The following is a 22,678-nucleotide window of genomic DNA, read 5'->3' on the forward strand; positions in this document are numbered from 1 at the left end:
TTCTAAACCATTTAATAGTAGATTTTGAATGATCTATTTAATCACTTAATATTTCGTCAGTTCCTAGATATTTTAATGAGTTAAAATGATAAAGCAATAAGAAAATGAACGAAATAAAAACCTTTTCTGGCACCTATAAAAATTGGAAGCAGTGTTTTACTCACTGTGATGACCGCCATTCTTATTGAGTCTTGTGAGCACTGCAGAGAGGTATCCTCATGTACTGATGCACAAATATTCCGTATCCCTTTGGTCAGTCCATTGTTAGTTCTGCAAGAGACCCCATCTGTTATCTTTTACACCTTTCCTTTCAAAGAGATCCAGAGATCCTGTGAAACTTGTTCTATTGTGCACTTCCAAATAAAAACGTTTCAACATTTTTTAATGCACGCATCATTGACTCACACTGACACATGTGCACATAACTTTAGATTTCCAACAGATTACTGTATGTTTTGGCAGCCTTCAGTTATATGCCATTAAAGTACTTGTTTTTATAGGACTGACTAATTGTGGTGATATCCTTTAAACATTGCTCCTATAGCAACTGCTGAATTCGGAGGCAGTTCAGGCGACCAGAAGTTTAAACAGCAACACAAAAAGTCTTAGTTGGTTATTTAAAAAGTAGTAACTAGTGTAGATAAAGCATAAAGAAAATACCCCAAAAAGTTGCTTTACCATGAGTTTGTCATAAGAGGGTCACTTGACTGTTTTTCCAGTCTACCACTAGACTGACAATCTTTATGGATACGCTTTGTTTTTTCTTTCTTTTTTCCCCTTCTTTTTCCTTGTTTCTCTCTTTCCTTTCTCTCATCCTCTATCTCCTGTCTTTTTAATTTGTATTCCTTATGGGTGCAGAGGAATGGAAATCTGACTCTAAAGGTGAAAAAGAAGGCGGCTCAACATTGATTATTTTCAAAACTCAGTGTTTTCACCTCATCACTTCAGAAGGCCTGGCTCCTCCTCATCTCCTAGGGATGGCAGTTTGGGAAGCAGATTTTGATACAATTAAAAAAACAAACAAAACAAACAACAGGTATCATTGATGTTCTTTAGTGTTTTTTTTGTTTTGTTTTGGTTTTTTTTGTTTTGTTTTGTTTTGTTTTTTTACTATATTATATCATAAATCGTTTGTGTCTAAAACATAAAGCAGGAGCCCTGAGTGCTATTTCCTGACTATTCCACACCATTTTTTCATAGAAGTGGGACTGTTCCCCTGTCCTGGTCAAACTCTAATTAATGAAGCAAAGAACTGTGCATTTCCCATTTAAAATAAGTCTTGGTGTGTACTGATGCCCTTTTCTGTCAAAGTATTACTGTAAGTTTTGGCTCAAAGATATCTGCATTTCTATATCTTCTACCAATTCTACAAAGGTTTTATGAGGCTTAATGAATGGAGAGTGCTTTGAAAAGCTGTAGATAAAAGGCAATTTTGAAGTCAGTCATTAGTAGTAAATACCCTCATCAAAATTTCTCTTGCTAATCCTTTATCCTCTAGCTGGGCAGACTGTGCTGACAGCACAAAACCAGCACTCCTCCAAGGTTACTCTAATGTTAACTTATGGATGGCAACTGTAAGAGTCACCATATTTATAACTTTGCTGGCATGAACACCACCCTCTCACCAACTTTGATCAGTTTAAAGTGTGCCACCTTAACGCTACAGATCAATGGCAAAAAAATGCATAGTCTTTCTAAGAGTCTCACCATTAAAGCTAATATTGTGTAACTGGAAATCAACTGCTTCAATTAATGGGAATATATGGCTTCATTTTGTAGGCACAACCTTTACATTTGAGAGCTCTGTAACATATGGGTTCCCACTGGTGCTATAATTACACCATGCCTAAAAGTCATCATTAGTTTAAAATGTGGAGGCACTATTTTTTTTTTATTTTTTTTTTTAAATATAATGAACAATCCTGTGCTGGTTAAGAGTGTGTGAGTCTTTTCTTTTAGCACCAGTTTCAATAGAACTCATTCATTTAGTTCACAGTTTCTCCAGGGGCTGCTGCCACATACCTCTTGGCGTCAGTGTGGGATTTCCAAGCTGACAGCTGTACCTGTGAATTGAAGTTACAATGGTTCTCTTTACATTCTCCAGGACAATGCTGTTGTTGTTTTGTGTTGGGTCGAGGGTAACGACATCTCCAGCACAATAATAAAAACTCAGTTTGCCAGCAGAGACAAGAAGCATAGAATCTTCTGAGTTGGAAGGGACTTTTAAAGGTCATAACGAACGGGGACATCTACAGCTTGCATAGGTCGCTCAGAGCCCCATCCAGAATATTTAACAGAGGTCCTACTTGGCTTTGAAAATATACGGGTGAGACTGACTCACCCAGGGTGAGCCAATGTTAAAGAGATAAGGGATGAAAACCCCAGCACCCAAACATAGTTGTTGACTGCACGCTGTCACAGTATGGACAACATTTTAAGAAGTTCTTGTCTTAGGAGCCCATATAAAATGACATCACTAAGACATGTGGCTGCATTTGATCACTGCTCAAATTGCCTCAAAATCAAGCGGCTGGCTGGTTCCTTTTGGGATTGAAAAAAACAAGTCAGATTTATCAGAAAAATGTTTTTTAAAGTTTTTTGAGGGATGCAGAAATGGATCAGAAGCTTAACGTGGAATCTCAGCATTTACTTTGATCGGAAGGAAACACTTTGTTTTGGATTTCAGTATTTTAAGGAGGCTTTTGTGGGGTTCAGAGGGAAAGTTTGCATAAGCCCGAGAGAAAATTCCAAATGAAAACTAATGCAAATGGAAAACAGAAATGTGTATAGAAGCTGTCAACACTAAATGTTTTGATTCTTATAAAGTTTTGTGTTAGCTTTTATTAGGCATGAATATTTCAATGAAAGCAATATGTGATATTAAAATGCATATCAATGCCAAGAGTACATTTTTAACCAAGTGCTGCCTTTTGGTTGAGTGTTGGTTGTAAATCTTGAAGATCCTCCAACCACGCCATTTTGCTACCTCAGACAGCCACTGTAGCTCAAAGAATAAAACCCACAAAGAGTCATGTTGCCAAAAAGATAGCAGAGAGACAATGATATTTTCAGTGCCGTACAGCAATTGAGCAAGGGACAATGGGCAGAAACATGTGGAAATTTCATACAAACATGAAGAAGAATTTCCTTCCTGAGAGGATGACAGAGGACAGGAATAGGCTGCCCAGAAAGGTTAAAGAATCTCCTTCTGTGGGAATATTCAAAATCTGCATAACCTAATGTAAGGAACTGCATTAGCAGGGGTTGGCCACAATCTCCAGAGGTCCCTTCCAGTCCTTACAATTCTCTGATATTGTCCAAATTAGAGCAAAACAGTTGTGCATATCTATTTGCCCTCACCTTACCAGTGAACACTATGAAAGACTCAGAGTACTAAATACACTTGAACCTGAGGTCAGCAGAACCTAAAAAACATATTTATTGAACCACATGTTATATCAGACAGTGAGCAACACCAATCAGCCTCCAGAGGGTGACTGTCAGTCTCTCAGAGACATTGTCACTATCTTTCATGAAGTACTCAAACTTTGTGGCAGTGAGGACAGGTCAGAGAAGTGGGTTGAAGGAGACTATGTCTCTGCAGGAAGCCAAGGGCAGGCAGGAGAACAACAGGCTGCACAGAAGTCTGAGAGTTGGGCACAGACTCAGAATGGGATCCCACAGGACCATGTCTGAGATAACTGTGCAAGAAGCTATAGGAAGGAAAGTGTTCATGACTCATTACTGCTCTCTGAAATATTTACACGCACAGCCTGAGTACTCCAGGTACTCAGTCTGCAAGGAGAACCCCCAGCTATTTGAGCCACATGAATACTCCTATTTTCCAGAGATTCCTTTTCAATTAGCAAAGCTGCAGTTTGCTTTCATATGCAGATCTCTATGTCTGAGCTTCCCCCAGTGCCCTCACTGCCAGCCCAGGAGCTCCCAAGCCCACATTCCCCTGATGCCAGCACAGTGACCCCATTCCCCACACACTGCAGCCTCCTATGCATGTTCCTTCAGCCACAGCTGAGTGCTCTCACGCCAGCACAGCGGAAATATCCACTGCTACCAGATTTCACCTGGCGTATCCAAGTGAAATCCCTGAGGACAGTCATTAGGCAAAGTTAATTATGGCAATCAGCCTACCCAGTCTGACCTAATTATAAATAATTAGCTTATCCCTTTATTTCCAAACCTCTCTCCCTGGTGAGACTGTGCTTTTAAGGTTTTTAAACCAGCAAAACTCCCTGCACAGACTTTTATTTGCAGCAACCTTGACATGAAAGGCATGTCTGTAAGAAAGGAATGTTCAACAACTTGTAGATCTGTAACTCAAAACTTCAAGAGTCATAAGCATTATTTCACAAGGTATTTCACTGGTTTAGGGATTACAGTTTTTTTGTTTGTTGTTTTTGTGTGTTTGCTTTTGGTTTTTTATTATTATTTTTAATGGACAGCAAAATTCCACTGGATACTCATTTGTTTAAAAACCAATTGTCCTAAATATGGGTTGTGCCCACCCACCTGTAGGCGATGCTGTCATTGTCCTTTTCAGAGCACAAGTTTAAGTTGTTATGCACTGGTGGACCTTCACCCCTCACATTTGCCACTGGAAAGAGAACAGTGACCCTCACTCAGTGCTGTCAGTTTGCAATCACTTTCAGATAATTCCCATTCCAAAGAATTGTGCTCCTGGCTCATTTGTGCTAATGCAAACGACTCCCAAACGTGTCAAAATTTACTACTTTGAAAACTAAGTCAAAGCTCATTAACGCCAAATTATTTTTTCCCCTCCAATGACTCCCAGGTTCTTTGGATCAAACTCTGTTTACAGAATTCTCCCAAGACTGTTTTATGCCCTTTTTTTGCAAGCGACATTTGCAAAGTTTAAAGCCACCTTCATTTCTATGCACGGCATTTACCAACAGCTAGATCTGTAAATAACAAAGCTTTCTGCTTGGTCAGAAATACAATCTGTGTGATGACATTTTAGTCAAGAAAAATATTCCAATGACTTCAAGTGGTAACTGATTACAGGAGGACTTGTTATGTATTTACTTTGTTCTAGGAATTCTAAGCACAGTCTGGGGAAAAAAATAACCTAAAATATATTTTTTTCCATTTTCTTGTGAAGCATGTGATTCCTGACACTTTTACAAGCATGCCCAATTCACCCAAATTTTCCTTGCACCAGAACAACATGAACATTATTTTAAATAAATAAGAACTGTACTTCTGGCTGTGTGTACTCCTGCCATGGAGAAGTCATATTGTTCAGCCTGATTGCTCAGGAGTGACCTCTCCTCTCCACTGAAAGGAGGTTGTAGTGAACTGGAGGCTGGCCTTCTCCTAGGCAGTGGTAATAGGATGAGAGATAATATCTTTGAGTGCAGCCAGGGGAGGTTCAGATTGGATATGATTAGGAAAAATTCCTTCTCAGAAAGAGTAGTCAGTCTCTAGAACAAGCTTCCCAGGAAAATGGTGCAGTCACTGTTCTCAGAGGTGTTGAAGAAAAAGGCAGAAATGGCAGGAAACAGACTAGAGCATACCTGGGTTGATGGTTGCAATAGACAGTCTTAGAGGTGCTTCTAACCTTTGTATTGCTATGACACTAACAAATATACTTTGTTTAGCATGGCAAGTTATGATACAAAAGAATGACTAAAGAAAATGCTCATGGCAAAAACCCTCTCTTACAGATGCCATACTTTAAGCTTCATTTCTCTGTGAATTCTTATTCCTGCCTTTTTTTCCTAACCCTTCTAACATCATCTGTCTTGCCTCTCGCTTTGCTTGAGTGTTACAGAATGATCCTTCACTCTCTTCCTCCCCTTTGCAGGCCATTATCTTGCCCAGAGGAAGCTGTGTATCTCATGTTTCTTAAAGGAATCCCTCAGTGCTGCTAACCTTTGCCTTCCTTGTATAAAGCACTGCGCTCTGGCAGGCTCCGGCTTTCTCTTATCGCTCTGATTCAAGCAGAGGTGTCAGAGTGGCCTATGGAGCCATTAATCAGCTGCCCCCCTCTTCCATCAGCTCCTCAGAACATCTCCATGAACCTGGAGTGCTTTTGGAGGTCTGAAGCAAGCAGCATGAGAGGCTTTTACCACCAATCTCTTCCACAGATCATTTAAGCTCATTGATAATAATACTGGGAATTAAATATTTATGGTTTAAGATCCTGGGAAAGTTTTTAAATACATTTTTTTTAATCTATATGAGAGGCGTAATGTCAATGCATGCAAGATGCTTTACATAATGTTTTGGAAAGGAAGCAATGTTCTGCTGTAAATGCCATTCTCTTTGCTTCGTCATGTACTTTCATAAAAAGTGTATGTTCATCAGGCTAAAAAAATAAGGGAAGGAGAACCAAACACAAGAAAGAAAGAAATAACAATAAAGAAGATGTCTCAGAGTTTTTGTCTATTTAACTACTAGAAATAAGAAAACAACCTGCCATGTTATGTGTTGCTGAAGTATGGCTTAAGGTAGATGTTATTACAATATATCACAGTAATGAATAATTTACCATAACCCTATCATCTAGGTCTATGATCTCACTCTCCTCTTCCCACAGGGAATTTAAGCACCCATGTGAGACAGTTTGTGGCTGGAAGACCTGTATATACTGAGGAAGACAAAATGGAGAAGCCTCTATTAGCAAATCAATCTTGCTCTCTTCCATCAAAAGGCCTTCTGTAGTTATGCAAATATCAAACAAGCTGGAGAATGCTAACTTTTAAAAAATACTTTATAAAAAATCCTCTGACCATTTGCAGTGCTAACACACTTGAAGGGTTTTTAACCAAGTAAGCTAATTTCAGCTTTCATGGACTGTATTTTGCTTCATACAGCCTTCCATCCTATCTAGGGCACATAGGTAATAGACTCGTGTGGGTTGGAAGGGACCATAGAGATCATCGAGTCCAACCCCCGGGATTCGAACCTCTGTGTATCAGAGCGGCACTTCGACCACTTGCGCCACAGGGGGATTCGAACCCGGGCCCTCCGGTGTTGCAACGCGGCATTCCTACCACTGCGCCACCGGGGCACGCCAATGGATACCGTGTCTATAACGCTATTATTATTCATTCTATTTACCTTAATCATAGAAAAGCAGTATTTATGCAAGGTTAAAGTATGTTTCATTACTGCAGAAGAGTAGTGACATTTCTATAATCTAAAAAGTGAAGTTCTACATGTCCTGGTTATAAAACCTGACAGTATAATCTTTTATTTCCATTCTAAGCAACAATTTGCATGAGTGAGCTTTCTCAGGATTAGTTGCATAGTTCAAAAATGTCCAGGGCTTGTTTAGGATTAACAGACTAAAGAAACAAGACATATTTAAATGAAACTGCTGGGGTTTAAGGAATTTTTTCTTAATGGGTCATCACAACCTTTTTACTGACTGAATAGATTTTTCTAACCCATATTGTACTGAGAAAATCTTTTCACACCAGCTAAAATACAAAGCATTTAGCTACATGATCTACATAAATAAAACATTAAAAAAAATACTGAATACAAGAATTTCCTTCTCTGCAGACCAGCAAGAAGCCCATGCCCTACAAAAATGTTTAAGGGAATTGTTCTGGGAGGTCAGTTTCACCCAGAATTATGAGCAGAGACATGAAACATCAAATGAATATATTAGTCACTTCTATATGCAGTGTTACATTTTCTACCCATACTTCCTTGATCTATCTCTGAACATTAAGACATGATTCCAGAAATCAAACCATCAGAGTCTGAATCAAGGCATCACAACGCCCCATGGCTTTCTGGCATCTCTGATAATGAGGCAATGTAAACCATAACCTATGGCTCCCTGAGTGGAGGGCATAATTGCTTTGAATCAAAGAATAGAATCATTAAGGTTGCAAAATACCTCTAAGATGACCTAGTCCAATCATACCACTATCAACCAGTGCAACAAATCTCATCCCTAAGTACTTGAACATAGCACACTACCTTTATTTTGATTCATATTACATTTCTGTCCACCATGTTTGAACTGTTCATAAAACATTTTTTAATAGACCATCTACATAGCCAAGAAATAGTTCTCTGGCTCCAGCATCCCTGCACTCCTGCTCCATCTCATGCCCTGTAACTGTAGGGCTCCCCTTTGCCAGCATTCCCAGACATTATTTTTGTAGGAGTCCCAGTACATGCTTATCTTCAGAGAAAGATCCGCCCATCTGGCATCAAAAACAGCTTGTTGTGAGATCAGTATCTTTTAAGGAATGGCAAATGGCAAGATCAGCTTAAATAGTGACAAGTAAAGTGGAGCATTATCTGTGATTTTCCTGACTTCGGTGAGCTCATTTTTTAACTTCAGCATTCCACCAGAGAAGTCTGGTTTTCATACAGACAGACAGCATGATAAACATAGCAATGTTAAAACAAGGAGAACAGGCAAAGATAGATCTTCATGGGAACATGGGTTTTATGATTAGTCATTCATCAAAGAATTTAAAACTGTAATTTGAGAAAGCATCAACTACTTTATGGGCCTGAATCAGGTGAATGGAGAATGCTGAGCCATCAACTTCAGGGAAATCCAGCAACAGGAGTCCATCACCTCTTGTGTCTGGTACAGAGACCAATCACATCAACAAAGTAATATATTAAGACCAGAGCAAATTAGAGATGAGAGAGAATTAAACCCTTTTGGCTACTTTAGGAATTCTGAGATCCAGACTGCTGTGCAGAAGATCATGCATCCTCAAGTAATAAGGACAGGATGAAACCATGAGGTTCTCCATCCTGTTCCACTGCTCTAGCTCTATTACAATATTCATTCAAGTTGCAAATATCTATACTGTTGCAGCCTATCCTGTAATACTAGCTTACATCCTTGGGTTTTTACATTTCAGCACTTCAACAACAATGTCTATTTCAGCTGGTCAGCATATTCCAGTTGATGCATAAGTTTTTGAAGGTTTTAGTGGTACAGTTTAACACAACTGAAACAAATGAGGAAAAGCAGGTGAGAGGAGAGTAATATTGAAAAAGACCAATTTGTTTATTGGGAATTTCTGACAATTCCATGTGTGAAATGACAACAGGACGAGATACTCTGCTGTTAAGATCTAATACTAGGCACTGATACAAGGAAGCCAGAATGCTGACAGACATCTCAGTGGCACAGCAAGCCCCATAGATCACATTAAAACCACAAGGAAAAACCCATTTTCCTCTCTGGGTACAAGATTTTTCTTCATGCTACAAACAACCAATTTTTCCTCTCTCTCCTCACCAATTACATTTAAGTTGCTGTGAAAGCAATTTGTGCCTTTAAGGTGTTCCCTTACACCAACAAAAAATGTAAAGCCTTTATTTGCAGGTGACAATTACAGAGAAACTTCTCTAGAAAATATGTGATCTCAGTGTGATACCATCCATGAGGTTGTGTTTGTGCAAAACCAAAACAAATGCATGAACACAAATGAGAGACTTTATGATTTGTGGTAATCCAATTAGATTTCACAAATAAAAGAATATGTTCTTAGATAAGCCACTTTTTGAACCAGAAATGTCAATTAGAATGCTTATTTATTGCAATTAAATTTTTGAATAGGACCTGTGATATCACATTCATTTAGAAAAATATAATCTAAAATGTTTCCTGCAGGTTAAAATATGCAAACAATTTTATTCTCACACAATATTATCAGAATATTTTGACATTTACTATCATATTCATAAATTCAGAGAGATGCATTTAACAATGTTCATTAGAAAATTCCAGATAGCTATATGCTTAAGGTTTAAGACATAAGTTTAAGGTTTAAGACTACATTAAGAGTATTTCACGTACCTTCATGGATGATTTTCAAGTCCCATTTGAACCAGTGTCAGGAAGCAAGAGCAATGCAGTGTGCGTAGGAGATCATGGAATGATGAAGTCCTCAGGATTTCCAGCTTCACAGACTTTCTTGTGAACGAGGACAGGGAGATGAACTGGAACAGCCTTCATTCTCTGATGTCAACTATGATTTCCAATAAAATTATAGATAACTCATAGTTAATAATCCGATCTTTCTTTTACCTAGATTCATCTTTATACTATAGGTTCGTAATCTTTCTTACATGAGGCCTATGGAGTTACAGTTATACAAAGTAATTTCATCAAGATTGGAATGAGTTCTGCTCAATCCTACATTACACTGTAACTAACACCAGAATATGCACATGAATGTACTGCATACTAAGAAGTATGGAAGAGTGTCCTAAAATTCAGGACAACGTAGTTCAGAAAATATCATTGCTTCATGGTTGTTTTTACTACCTAGGCCAAATTATTACTTTTTTGGGTTCAGAAACTGTGAGTTTGCTTTTTAGAAAAGAAAATGTGCTAGCTTTTTTTTTCCCATAAATACATTGTCTTTTCTACTACCTAAAAACCCAAGTGAGAAAGAACAGTGACACTACAGGTATAATGTTTACTATGACTTGATGTTAATTTCGTTGAGTTTGTAGACCTGTTTGAAAAAAGTACATAATGTCTTTATACATACTGCAATATTCTTTGGATTTTTGCTCAAGGGGAAAATGTACATCAGTAGTTGTACAAAGCTGATTATCAACAAATTGTATTAACCCTCTTAATTGCATTATTTCTTTTTATTGTAGTAATATTTTCCTTTGGTTTTAAAATGGAGCAGATGTTTTCCCATTAGCTTGGGATATTTCCTATCAAAATAATAATTTGTCTTTTAGATAAAACTTACGGTTAGTAAAACTTACTCAAGAAACTATTCCTCCCCCATGGTGTCAATGTGCTTCCAACCTGATGCCCAGATAATTTCATGTCACTGTTAAAGACTGTAAGCAAGTTTTCTTTTTTCTTTTTAATACTTTAACTGATATAAACTGGAATACCTTGACTGATCCTGTGTTATCTTTAACACTTGCTAAGGCCTCACACTCTGAAGGATTTTCTTGAAAATGCTTTTTTTTTAAAGCAACCAGAGATGAATATTTATCATACTGACATTTAAAACTGGTTATGAATAACTCATACAAAGTCTTCCATGGACAAATATCAGACATTCATCCCACCAATACTTCTGTTTACCTCTCTAAAATCTATCAAAGCCAAATCTTAAATTTGCCATAGAAACACAGAAGCTCTACTGTACTTAAGAACACCCAGACTCATGAACTTGAGTATGCATTCTCTTTGTAAAGGATTTATTTCATAAAGACCACTTGAACTGTACTGCTAGTTACTTTGATGGCCTATTTTTCCATAAAAAAATTACAAGTATTTTTAAATTAAAATATTACACAAAAAATGCAGCATTTAAAAAGAAACATATCCTCACAATAAAAGAAGGACCATTAGAATAGAGCAAAACTAGAGACCAATTCAAGGATCAGTGTTCTCTTTGGAAGATAATGAGACGATTTGGTAAATTTTTTCAGCATTCCCACAAATCACTGGATTGTTGATGGTTGGTATTTGAGCCTGAGATACTTTAAACTTCAGAGGTTTAAAATACTTTCTTTTCTTTCTGAGTTTTTAATATTCCTATTACACATCTGTACGTTATGTTAATCAGAACTGCTTTTACACATTATAATTTTCAATTATACTTTAATCTTCTAAATGCATAAACTGTTATGGTATATTGTAAAACTCCAAAGGTGTGTGAAAATGCAGGTTCAGAAAACTGTATCATAATTAATTTTTTTATAAAACAACCTGGTTTTCATTACAGATATTAAGTATCTAAATACTTGAGGTGAACAGTAGGTGAGATCATGAAAAACTGCTGAAAAGTTATTTTATAAGTCAGCGTATTCTCATAAGTGTAATCTAAACAGTACTACTAGAGTATTCCAAACTGCAATTCAGAGATCCTTCAATAAGGATACATCTGTACATATACATATATCCAAATACATTCTTTCCTTAACCAATAGAATCCTCTGTGATACCATTTTTGCAACAAATGCATCAAGTAATTTTTAACTTAGCATTCCTTTGATACAATCATGTTCCATATGAAAGCCTTCAAATGGCAGACCCCTGCACGCTAAGACAAAGAACACATAAACATTTTTTTGTTTGTTTGTTTTGAGGAATAGCATTGTAATTAACATCTGATTATTTCTCTCAAATGTATTAAGTCTTCTGAAATGAATCTTTTGTGGACTGTTCCTGTAGTCTCCATTACAACCACTACATACCTATCCTCTGTTGACTTCTATGCACTAAATTGAAGTCCATGATTGGTCTCTAGATTAAACTGTTTTACATCTGATGAGAAAAGTCAATGGGAGCTGGTCTATGTTGTGTAATGCTTCTATAAAACACACATATGCAGTATTTTTGAGTGAATTTGCCTTACCACAAAGATTCTGCATATTAGGGGAAAAATTTAGCAGTGCTCATTATTTTATTTTTATTTTTTTTAAAATATTTATAAAATTTTAATAATTTACCTGGAATAGATGGATATCTTGAGATGACATCAAAACTGGATTCAAGTCTGATGGCTGTAGGAGCACCTTGTGGTTTAAATTGAGAGTGAAGGAAATAAGAGGAACTTGGCAAGGAAAGCAGAAAAGAGATGTTTAACAGCAGTCTGGGTGGATCATCAGCCAACACAACCTTCTTAGTATTCAAATGTTATAAAGAAGCCAGATGTTATTGCAGAAAAAGAAACTGAAGACTCAAGATGCAGACAGATTTACAATTTTTGTTCCCCATCCCAGTAATACAGGGACTTAATGCATATATTCAATATTCTCTTACATTCTCCACAGTAAAATCTCAATCTGAACTGCACTGTTTTCAGGAAGGGATAAGTTTTACCTTTATCAAAGGCACTCTTTCTTCAAAGAAGAAGAACCAAAGAATGGATTACGTTGCCCAAACAACAACTGTATTACTGTTAATTTCTGAGCACATCAATGATACTCCCAGAAAAGCTCAGCATGGGTAAAAGAAGTCAATGATTTGATTTTCTAGACATATGAACTGATTATATCGTTAGTTCTTGGAAATAATAGAGAAATGCACCTGATGACTATAATACAAATATGAATGTGAAGATATCTTTACCTTGAAAGAATATATTAGGCACCTTTCCCTGATCACTCTTCCTTAAAATCTCTTCTCTGAGCCAAAGGATTCTCTGGACTCCAGTTCTTGTGCTCCACAAATAAACTTTCATAACAGATCTCCTGGGTTGAAAATAGTCCACAGTTCTATTCAATCCCTTAGTTTTTTGATACTTTTCACACTTACATTTCTTTCTAGATGAGTGTCTCATTATGCCTTGGCGCCACATGAGCAGCTCTGTTTGAAAAAGAAGTAAAGCTACAAGAAGAGTCCTGGACAGCAAGTGTTTTTATTTTAATTGCAAACTTCTCCTAGGCACACTGAACTTGATATAGATATATCTTGTTTATCACAGTATGCTGTTGATACATTTATCTTTCTTTTCTCTTGCCAATACTATATTGCTATATTGATATTAATTAAACTTGTTGATTATTCAGTGCACCTATGTAAATCAGTGAACTTCCTATTTGCAAAACTTAGCAAGATTATGGGAGCAATTACCATTAGCTGAGGCCTTCTGACTAATAAGCTGTTATCATTATCCAGAGCAATAAAATAAGTTGTTCTTTAAAGAAACAACCTTGATTCCATGGTTGGCAAGACTTTCTACCAACTATAATAATATGTAGGCCAACCAATTTTATGTATTTAGGACAACCAAAAGGAAGGTTGGTCATAGACACTTAATTTGAAAGGTATTATTTTTAGTCCCACTAAGGACTAGTGGCATGAAAACAATTAGGATCTTTTGTCAAGTTAATTAAATTTTACTAAGTGTAGTAATCTCAGTGGGTTTAGTACACCAGAGGAAATGCTAATTAAAACTCAAATTCTTCCTGGTATAATAAGGAGCAATAACACTAGCAGCAAATGAATGTTTTGCATACTGATAGATATTCAAACACTAATTTTTAACTAGATGAAGGCGAACCCTTAAATGGTTCAGATCTGCTGAAGGCTCACTTGAGAACACCAATAAGTATGTTACATCTTGGAGCAATCCACCCAAGGAACATTAAGCAATCCGGAAAACTCTGCTTTTTTCTTAATAGAAATAGTGTCAGCTTTGCAGTAGGACCCAGCATAAAGCAATTCAAACACTAAGAAATTTCAATATTTAAAAATCTGAGGCAATAAGTAAAGGTAAACAAACAGCACTATGTTCTTTCACTTCCCATTCAAAATTGTATTAAGCAACTGTTTGCACTGTTGCAAAGGTTAAACTTTATATCAGCCTGTACATCCTTACCCTGAGACTGAAAACATGGCTGAAGAATTGAATCCTCTCTTCCTTGAAAGCTCATGTGCTTGACTGTAAAAATAAGACTGGTATCACTTTGCATATCTGCTCTCTTGCACTCTTAAGTACTGTGAATATTGATGAAAATCTCTTTGTTGGTTGGCTGACTGCTTAAATTCATCTGCTGTTCTTAGCTTGTAGTCATTTGGGCAATTAATGTTCATCTTGCAACCATTCAAAGAAAGGGTCAAACTTTGGACAGGGGGATGTGTAAATTACAAGAGAGCTGCCTGACCAGGACACAGATCTGCTCCCTGTGAAGAAGAGTGGCACAGCTGGGAGAAAGGGCATGCTTGCTGCTCTGCCCTCACAATGTGATTAATGGGCTACCTCTGTCTCTTCCAGGTCCCAAGTCCCTTATTCTCCTGCCCCTGGGAAAAAGGAGTAAAGACTGGTTGTTTCTCACTGAGGAACCACTGTATATCCTGGCCATTGATTATCTCAGAGCCTTGTCAGATGAATGCACACTGCCTAGATTTGGAAGAAAAATAAAAGAGAGCCTACAGTATATTGTTTGTCTGCTTAATGATAAAACAGAATGGGTTCCACAGCCTGGCAGTACATGGAACATACTTAGAACGCAATGGTCAGAAAGAAACTGAGACTACCTGTGCAGCTCTGTGGTGATTCTAATCTCCTTCTACCAAACAATTACAAATCCAAGTGCCTAAAAGTCAGAAAGCAAAATGTTGATCCCTCTGTTTTTTTCTTTCTTGCCCACTGCTATATCACACTTAGATCTGAGCAGAAGAAGCAGATATATCAATAATATACCATGCTCCCTCACATGACACTTTTGTTTACTGCAGACTTCACTGATGAAGATGGGGTAACATCTACTGAAATTATTATTAAAATGATTCCCTTCTCCTGTAACAATATAAAGGAAATAACAGTTCAAATCACCTTGTATTGACTTCAGAAAAGAAATAGGTACACTGAGTAAATTACAGCATATAGCAGAAAGGTGAAGAGAGTTGTGATAACTCCCAACAGTGCTGTCCCTTTATATCAGGCACCAGTAAAAATCTAGGAGCAGGAATTTCATTTACACACTAGAAAACAATGTGCCAAATCCACATCATTTACATCTCTCTACTTTCTGTTCAGCTGCCCAGCCTGAACCTAAATTTTCTCAGTAGTGTATGCCACACCTATCAATCTGACACACAGATCAATCAACTTTAACTCATGGAAGATGATTTTCATGAACAGAACTGCAAAACACTCCCTTCATTGGTATTCACTCAAAAGAGATGCAGAGTTCAACAGTGGCCTGCAGAAAGCTTTTTCACCAACATCAGAGAAATTAAGCACTTTTGTCTGTTCCCAGGTGTTCCAGTCAGTAGAAAAACAATGCACTCTATTGTAGTCACTGAAAAACAACAAGCGTTTTACTCAATTAGTCTGCTATTCAGCATAAGACTGAAAAATTTGTAATTTCTAAACATCTTGGGACCTTGAAAGTTTAAAGAAACTTTGCTTCAGAATGGAAATACTTCCTAATTCATCCTGATTTGGCAGACTGGTGGTCAATTAGTAAATGCAAAGCATAAGAAAAATGCATAATGACATACACTATACATTTTTTTTTTCCTGCTTTGACAAGTGAAGCTTACGTTACTGATAACATACTTGTAAACATGCTGTTAAGTCTTGCAAACCTGATTTTGAGGTATTCTGATGGCTGTAAATGAGTCATCTCAGAAGCAGAGAAAAGGCAAAGTATATTTTTATAACATCAAAGTGCAGATCAGTGAAGCTTATCTGTGATTAACTATCAATAGTGCAATAAAAAGTTGTGTAAAACTGGAATTCTTCTGTCCTTGACACATTTAGTACAGTTTTTTCTATTTCACAGCCAGCAACTCCTGCCCACAGCTTAAAACAATTATTAAATCAATAAAGTAAACACATTCGCTACTATGCTTCATTTTAAAAAGTGAGAACAACAACAAAACTGAAGTATTAAATTAATCTGAATTAAACCACAATGCAAATAATCAATTCAAAAACACGTTGCCGTGTACTGAAGTAAAAGTTAGAATGGCGTCTACTAGGAAAGCTCTGCATACCTGTTCCACAATGGAAATGTTTTACTAACATATTTTGAAAGAGAAGGAAAGTCAGATTTTGGTGGCGGTGGTTTTTTTGTTTGGGATCTCAGTCGTGCTGTTTGCATTGTTATCTTTGTACCACTTTAACAACCTCGAAAGCAATGCAGTTAATTACTGTGACTCTATAGCAGTTTGCTGTGCACAGAACAGTGAACTTTTTCTTTCAGTGTCCCAGTCTGTACTTAACCCCTGAGAAAACACAGAAGATAATCATTATCTGAACAAAGAACACTTTCATTTCACCCACACATGTGCTGTAAGCTATGATGCACACATGACTCAGCTCCCAGCTCAGAGTTTAGCGCAGGCTGGAGCTCCACTTGAAGGAATACATCATCAATAGAGTTCATCACAGTTTACACAGACAGTGTTTCCCAGTACACTCTAATTTTTGGGCAAGTACGCCATTGCTGTGGCACTGACCAATGAATTTTATTAGAAAAAGTATCATGGTAGGCAACACAGGCAACACTTAGAAATAAATTGAAAACCTTGTTTATATGCTGAATGACTTTTTCATCATCACTCTGTTGCTTCCAAGATAGCTGCAATACTGTACTGTTTGTAATATTAAGCATTTTCAGAAGCAAGGTTCAATTTTAAGCCCTTCAAATCTCCTTTACCCAATTTTTACATTTCCAATTAATTATAATATTATTTTAAACATTTATGATGCATGTACCATTCATCAGATTAATGTAGACTAAGAAGAAGGTCTGTTCTTCAGCTGCTAAAAGTTAAGTTAATGGAATGAGCCCTGATGTTTTGACCTTTTCTTATACTGCAAGTTCTACATTCTCTCCTACCCTTTGAGAAGTTCACTGAACGTAAAAAATATTTGAGTGACATCAGAGATCTGCTTTAACTACCATTTCTGAAGTTATGATTTATTATGATAAGGTTTTTATTGTTTTCCCTTTGCAGTTTTCTGGGACACAAATGCATGGGAGCCAAACAGCCATATTGGTCTTTAAAGGACAGTAAGGCAAGACACAGGAATTGGGACGTTTCTAAGAGGTTCTCTACCAGCTTCTGGTACCAGATCCTCATGCAGAGCAAAGCTACAAAGCCTATGGAAATACATGAAGTGGTTTCATTTTTTTTAGGTATGTACTGCTATATTACCATTCAGTCTTGAACCAGACCTTCATTCTTCCTGACAGGTCCAGAAAAATACCCACAGTGCATGCAGCTACTCATTGTGTAATTCTCAAACTAGAGATTCCCCATATCCTTGTTATTATTTATGGGTACCTTGATTGCACACTCATACTCACAGAGGTCATGATAATGCTTCATTATTCCGCCTTGCAGCAGCAGCCGTCAATCCAGTAGAGTAATCCAACAAGAGGTGCCGTGCTATAATGGCACTGACAGTCCCTCCTCCCACCCCCCCCTTTTTTTTCCTCTCTCTGTACCTAGAAATCAAGAGCTCATTTTCTTATAAAAGTGATTCATAATAGCAGCAAAATGAAGTCAACTGTGCTGAAGACTGATTGCATTAATATATTGTTTGCAAGGATACTGAGCTGTCTGATGCACTTAGTTATAATCAGATGATAACGACTGAGTTTAAGTACTTTTAATTTACATTGGACTTCATTTAATGTGCCATTCTAGCTCCATGATACAATTGCTTTTAGGAAAATAAGATTTAAATAATAAACCAACTTACACACAACTATAAATTCAACAGAACTGGGGGATTAGGGAATCTTGCTATCAGTTCCATTTTCCTCTTTCTGGTCATTTTCAACAACCTATTTTCCACCAGGAATTGTGGAAGGAATTTACAGAATGGTTTCAACAACAATCTGTGCTTATGTATTTAAATATCACTGTTTTCCGGAAGCTACAGTCCAACATTGGAGTCTGTCCAGTAACCATTTGTTAAAACTATTCAAGGGTTTGAGAGCAGCGATCATTTATCTGAGTGAAGATGGCAAAATGCATTTTTATACTTCTTCAGGCTCCTAATGGTGTGGAAATCGAAATTTTCATTTTTGCACCAGCAAATATCATTAATGATCACCTTCATTGCCTCGTTACATCTGTTTCTACCAAGTCTCAGCTTATATCTCCTGGCTAAGAACTAGCTATTCCAGTTCAAAGTAGATTTACTAAGAAGATTTAACTATGAGACTCCCCTGGAAATCAGATTTCAGCTCCACACATAAAATATTCAAAATAAAAACAAAATTAAAATTACATTATCCGCATCTGTAAATTCTTAGCAAGATACTGTGTGGAAATACTCACATGGTAACACCAGGAAGATGTTAATTCAAAGGACAGTTGAAGGGATAGATGTCATCAGGATGTAAACAAACTCTGATTTCCCAGTTAATAGAAACAGTTTTGTTTGTAAAGCCTCAGAGCATTGCAGAAATCACCAACCCTGAAATCTATTCCTAAAATATGCTTTGAAAACAAAAAAAAAAATTAAAAAAAGAGATTTTTTGTACTGGTCGAGTATATTCTTTAGTATATTTTTTGAATATTCTTGAAGTCTGGAGTAAATCCTTTCTTGTATTTATGAACAAATATTTTATCTATGCTTAACTACCAGTTGTTAAACTAATGTCTAATCAATTAGGCAACCAAGCAATCATGCTTCTAGGTAACATAAGCATTTTGAAAAATGAACTAAATACACATTTTTAGTCATTAGCATTAAAAGCAATGTTGCATGACATTTCCTCTAGAAGAGGAGATCAGGCAATGGTTTCTCCATGAAAACAGTTACTAGTCTACACTGGCATTGGTAGCAATGTAGACATGGGGCAGTCTGGGCCAAAATGGAAAGTTCTGCTTCCTGGTTAGATTTTTACATGCAACTAACACATTTCTACAGGAGCCAAAATTCAGCTTTATCATGCATCTTACATCCTGTTCTCATAATTCCTACATCTGTGATATCTCATCTATTCTTGTAGAGACTTAACTGAGAGAATTTAAAGGTCAAGGAATTTTCACCTCTAAGTGAGATATGGATTATTGTGTCTTAAAAGAGAAAACAGTTTAACGAGAAAAAAAAACAAAACACAGAACTGGCTAAATGAGCTAAAATAAAAACTCATTCTCTTCTGAATTAGATTAATTGATGAGATTTTATTTGCTGAGGTAAGTACCAAGGCTAGGACCTGTTCTTTAATCTTCTGGAAGAATGAGATGAGTGGGTGTTAATTACCATTCTACATGCTCTCTTCTGCTTGTAAGAGCTTGATAAGTAGAATGTTAATATCTGTTTCCCACTTATATTTTATTGTCTGCCCAGTTCCTTTATTATTCATTTGGCTGTGCTATGTTTTCAACAGGAGCAATTTCAGAGAAGAGAAATATGAATGTGTTGTTATCCTTGTTGCTGGATGGGCCATGACCATATTTGATTTCATAGAATGGTGTATGTTGGGAGGGACCTTAAAGATCATTGAGCTCCAGCCCCGCATTTCAACATTATTTTACACTATATAACAAAATGTAACTAACTGTATTTATAATTCTCATTTAACATAAAAGTTTCAATGATCACAAGATGCATCTCTACTTCATATGGAGGGTTAATTTTTGTCACAGATAAAATTACACTGGATTAATACAGATTGTATAGCTAACATAGTTTACTGTTGAAGAAGGAAAAAAATCAGCTTCAGTGTTCGGAGCTGTCAGCAGAGAATCAATGGAGAAATAGGAAAAAGTCTGATTCCCCCACAGAACAGTACTTATCCAACATAAGAATAATAAGTACACATGCACATACACACATATGCAGAATTTAACACTACCTTTCTGAATATCCAAACGGGGATAAAATATTGAATTTCAAAGTTGACTATCAGCCCCAACAGCTTTTCACCACATTCTAACTTCTTTTCCAAACACTTGTACTTAGTGAAAACAATAAAATACAATCAACTGCAAAATAAATTTAATGTCCAGCCAGTTCACTGATGTACAAAATTATTTTCCATTATACACTGTTTGATTTTTATACTGCCTAGAAAGACCAAATAAAGTCAGGATTTATAGCAAGCATTAATTTTAGTCAGGGGTAGAGTGATGCTAGAAGAGTTGGAAGCCAAAAGTAATGTGGGCAATGTAGATAAAGATTTCAGTGGTAAACTTTTGAAGGCAAATAGACACTTCTAAAGATTCTAAATTCTTCTACTCTAAGAGTGTTCAGTAAAAATGAAATATTTGAATGGATATCAGATATGTAGGATCTGATTTGCACTGATTTGTGCATCCCTGACATAAGCAGCAAGGGAGGACTCTTGGAGAGGAATGCTCTGCTCCTCCCAACCCTCCTCCATCCTGCAGGCCAGCATTCTCCCTTGCTTTCACTCTAGAGTTAGTAAAATAACGTTGTTCATATAAACAAACTTTACCCTCTCCCCACTAAGCCAAAAACCAAAAAAGAATATGTTGGATGTTAGCAGACTTTCCAATTGCTAGATGCCATGCAAAGCAGAGGGGGAGGGACAAATAGTTGTTAAATGAAGCAGGGAAGGAAGGGAGCCCTGCTCAGAGGTGGGTGCCTGGCTGCAGCTCCTGCTCCTGGGAGGATCTCGGAGAGGCTTTTCTGAAAAGGGCTGGAGCACAGCCAGAGTGAATAATAACTCATGTAGCCTCCAAGTACTGCTGGAGCCACTAAGTATTAACAAACAGAATTAACATTTACAGGTTAAAGATCTGTTTGGTCGGTGGTTATTTTTCAACATTAAATATAATTTACAGCTGGCTGATTTATGTGCATGAAGTCATTTAGGATATTAAGCAGTACCTAGTAGCTGCTTCATAGCTGCTGAACAGCTTCAAGTCTTCCGCTCAGCTCCCTGTGTCATCCCTCTTAAACAAAGGCACCATTAATAAACTGCTCTGCATAGAACAAAAAAGGACTGAACACTGCAGCCTCATTTCAGAGGTAATAGACTTAATAATGAACAAATGACACTGGCATAGTTTTAAGCTATTATTTTTAGTAATGCATGTGCCTTTCTGTAGCTCTGTATGTGGTAAGCCTAGCTCAAGAAAAACATTCCATGGTTATTCACATCACAGTCTGTTCTGTGATACTTTTCTGTAAAGAGCTCCAGACAAAAGCTTCCAAAGGTCTACGTGCCAAGATCAGAGCCTGTTATTACTTAAGAAAATATTGCTGAAATCGATGAGAAATGGTGAAGGAGGGGGAGCAGATACCAGGGAAGTAGTATCTCTGAATTTCACTCTGTATCTCTCCTTAAAAAGAAAAATGCAACTCATGTTCACCCTTCACTTACTGTATATTGCTTGAGTGCAATAATTGAGAGAGAAAAAGAAAAAAAGAAAGAGGAAAAATAAATTCATATATCAGGTTTCCTTATAAACCTAAAATCTTGGCAGACAGTATACAAAACTTAGAAATTGCCAAATATTTCAAAGGAACTTTTTGGATACGTAGTGAGTGAACTTTAAAACATCTCCTGGGATCTGCATAAGGATTTATGGTAGCTATTTGAAACCAAACTAAATATAGAGGTTTTGCATAGATCCAAGCCCAAGTCAGACAGTGCTGGCAGTTCAGGCTGGGTTCTCCTTTGAGCTTTCAATTTTGTTTGAATGTGAAACTCTAAGCAAAACTCAGGAGATGCAAACGCATGCAGACAGCTTCCCCCGAAGTGCTAACTAACCCAATTGAACTTCAGTCTATTTAAAATCCCGCAGGCAAACACTTAGCTAAGAACAGTTCTTTAGTCACTTAGATATATAAACGGAAGATAAAATGGTAGAATAGCGCTCAACCACACAAAAAAAGGATGTTTAGATAACAACGAGAAAGTCCCTATGTTCCGTACAATCTCAACAAAGGGCATCACATAATATACTCAAATACCTCTACAAGCTGTGATGGCAACTATGAACTACCTTTGCCAACTAAAGAATTCCCAGGAACCTTGTTCCATTGTTGTACATCTCTAAGATGACCCAGTTTTAAGGAAATTTTTGAGTAAGGTGTACATCCTCCTGGTCTTCATTGCCATAGTCATGACTTCGATTGTGATATGTCAGATATCAACCCAAAACACTGTAATGCTGTCAAAACACTCCTCAGGGTCACAGAAAACTGGAAAGAGATGATTTGAAACTAGGATGGTTTCATTATGTATCCACAGGCTGATAAGTTGAGGACACACCAGA

At 37.0% G+C, this 22,678-nt stretch overlaps 1 long non-coding RNA gene across 7 annotated transcripts in view; it reads right to left on the reverse strand.

The window, feature by feature from the left end:
* Positions 1–13,302, reverse strand: part of LOC107319338 (uncharacterized) — a 54,425-nt gene extending 41,123 nt beyond the window's left edge. For 6 of the 7 annotated variants that reach the window (XR_014947562.1, XR_014947559.1, XR_014947558.1 and 3 more), the window contains exon 1: positions 165–446. This is a non-coding gene — a long non-coding RNA (uncharacterized LOC107319338). Of the gene's footprint in view, positions 1–164; positions 447–9,826; positions 9,999–12,459 lie in introns of those variants that run through there. The other variant, XR_014947564.1, reaches the window with a different exon arrangement.
* Between the last annotated feature and the right edge of the window lie 9,376 nt (positions 13,303–22,678).

The sequence above is a fragment of the Coturnix japonica genome, chromosome 6 (assembly GCF_054131305.1).
Source record: "Coturnix japonica strain WE chromosome 6, WE-NBRP24, whole genome shotgun sequence".
NCBI classification, from domain to species: Eukaryota; Metazoa; Chordata; class Aves; order Galliformes; family Phasianidae; genus Coturnix; species Coturnix japonica.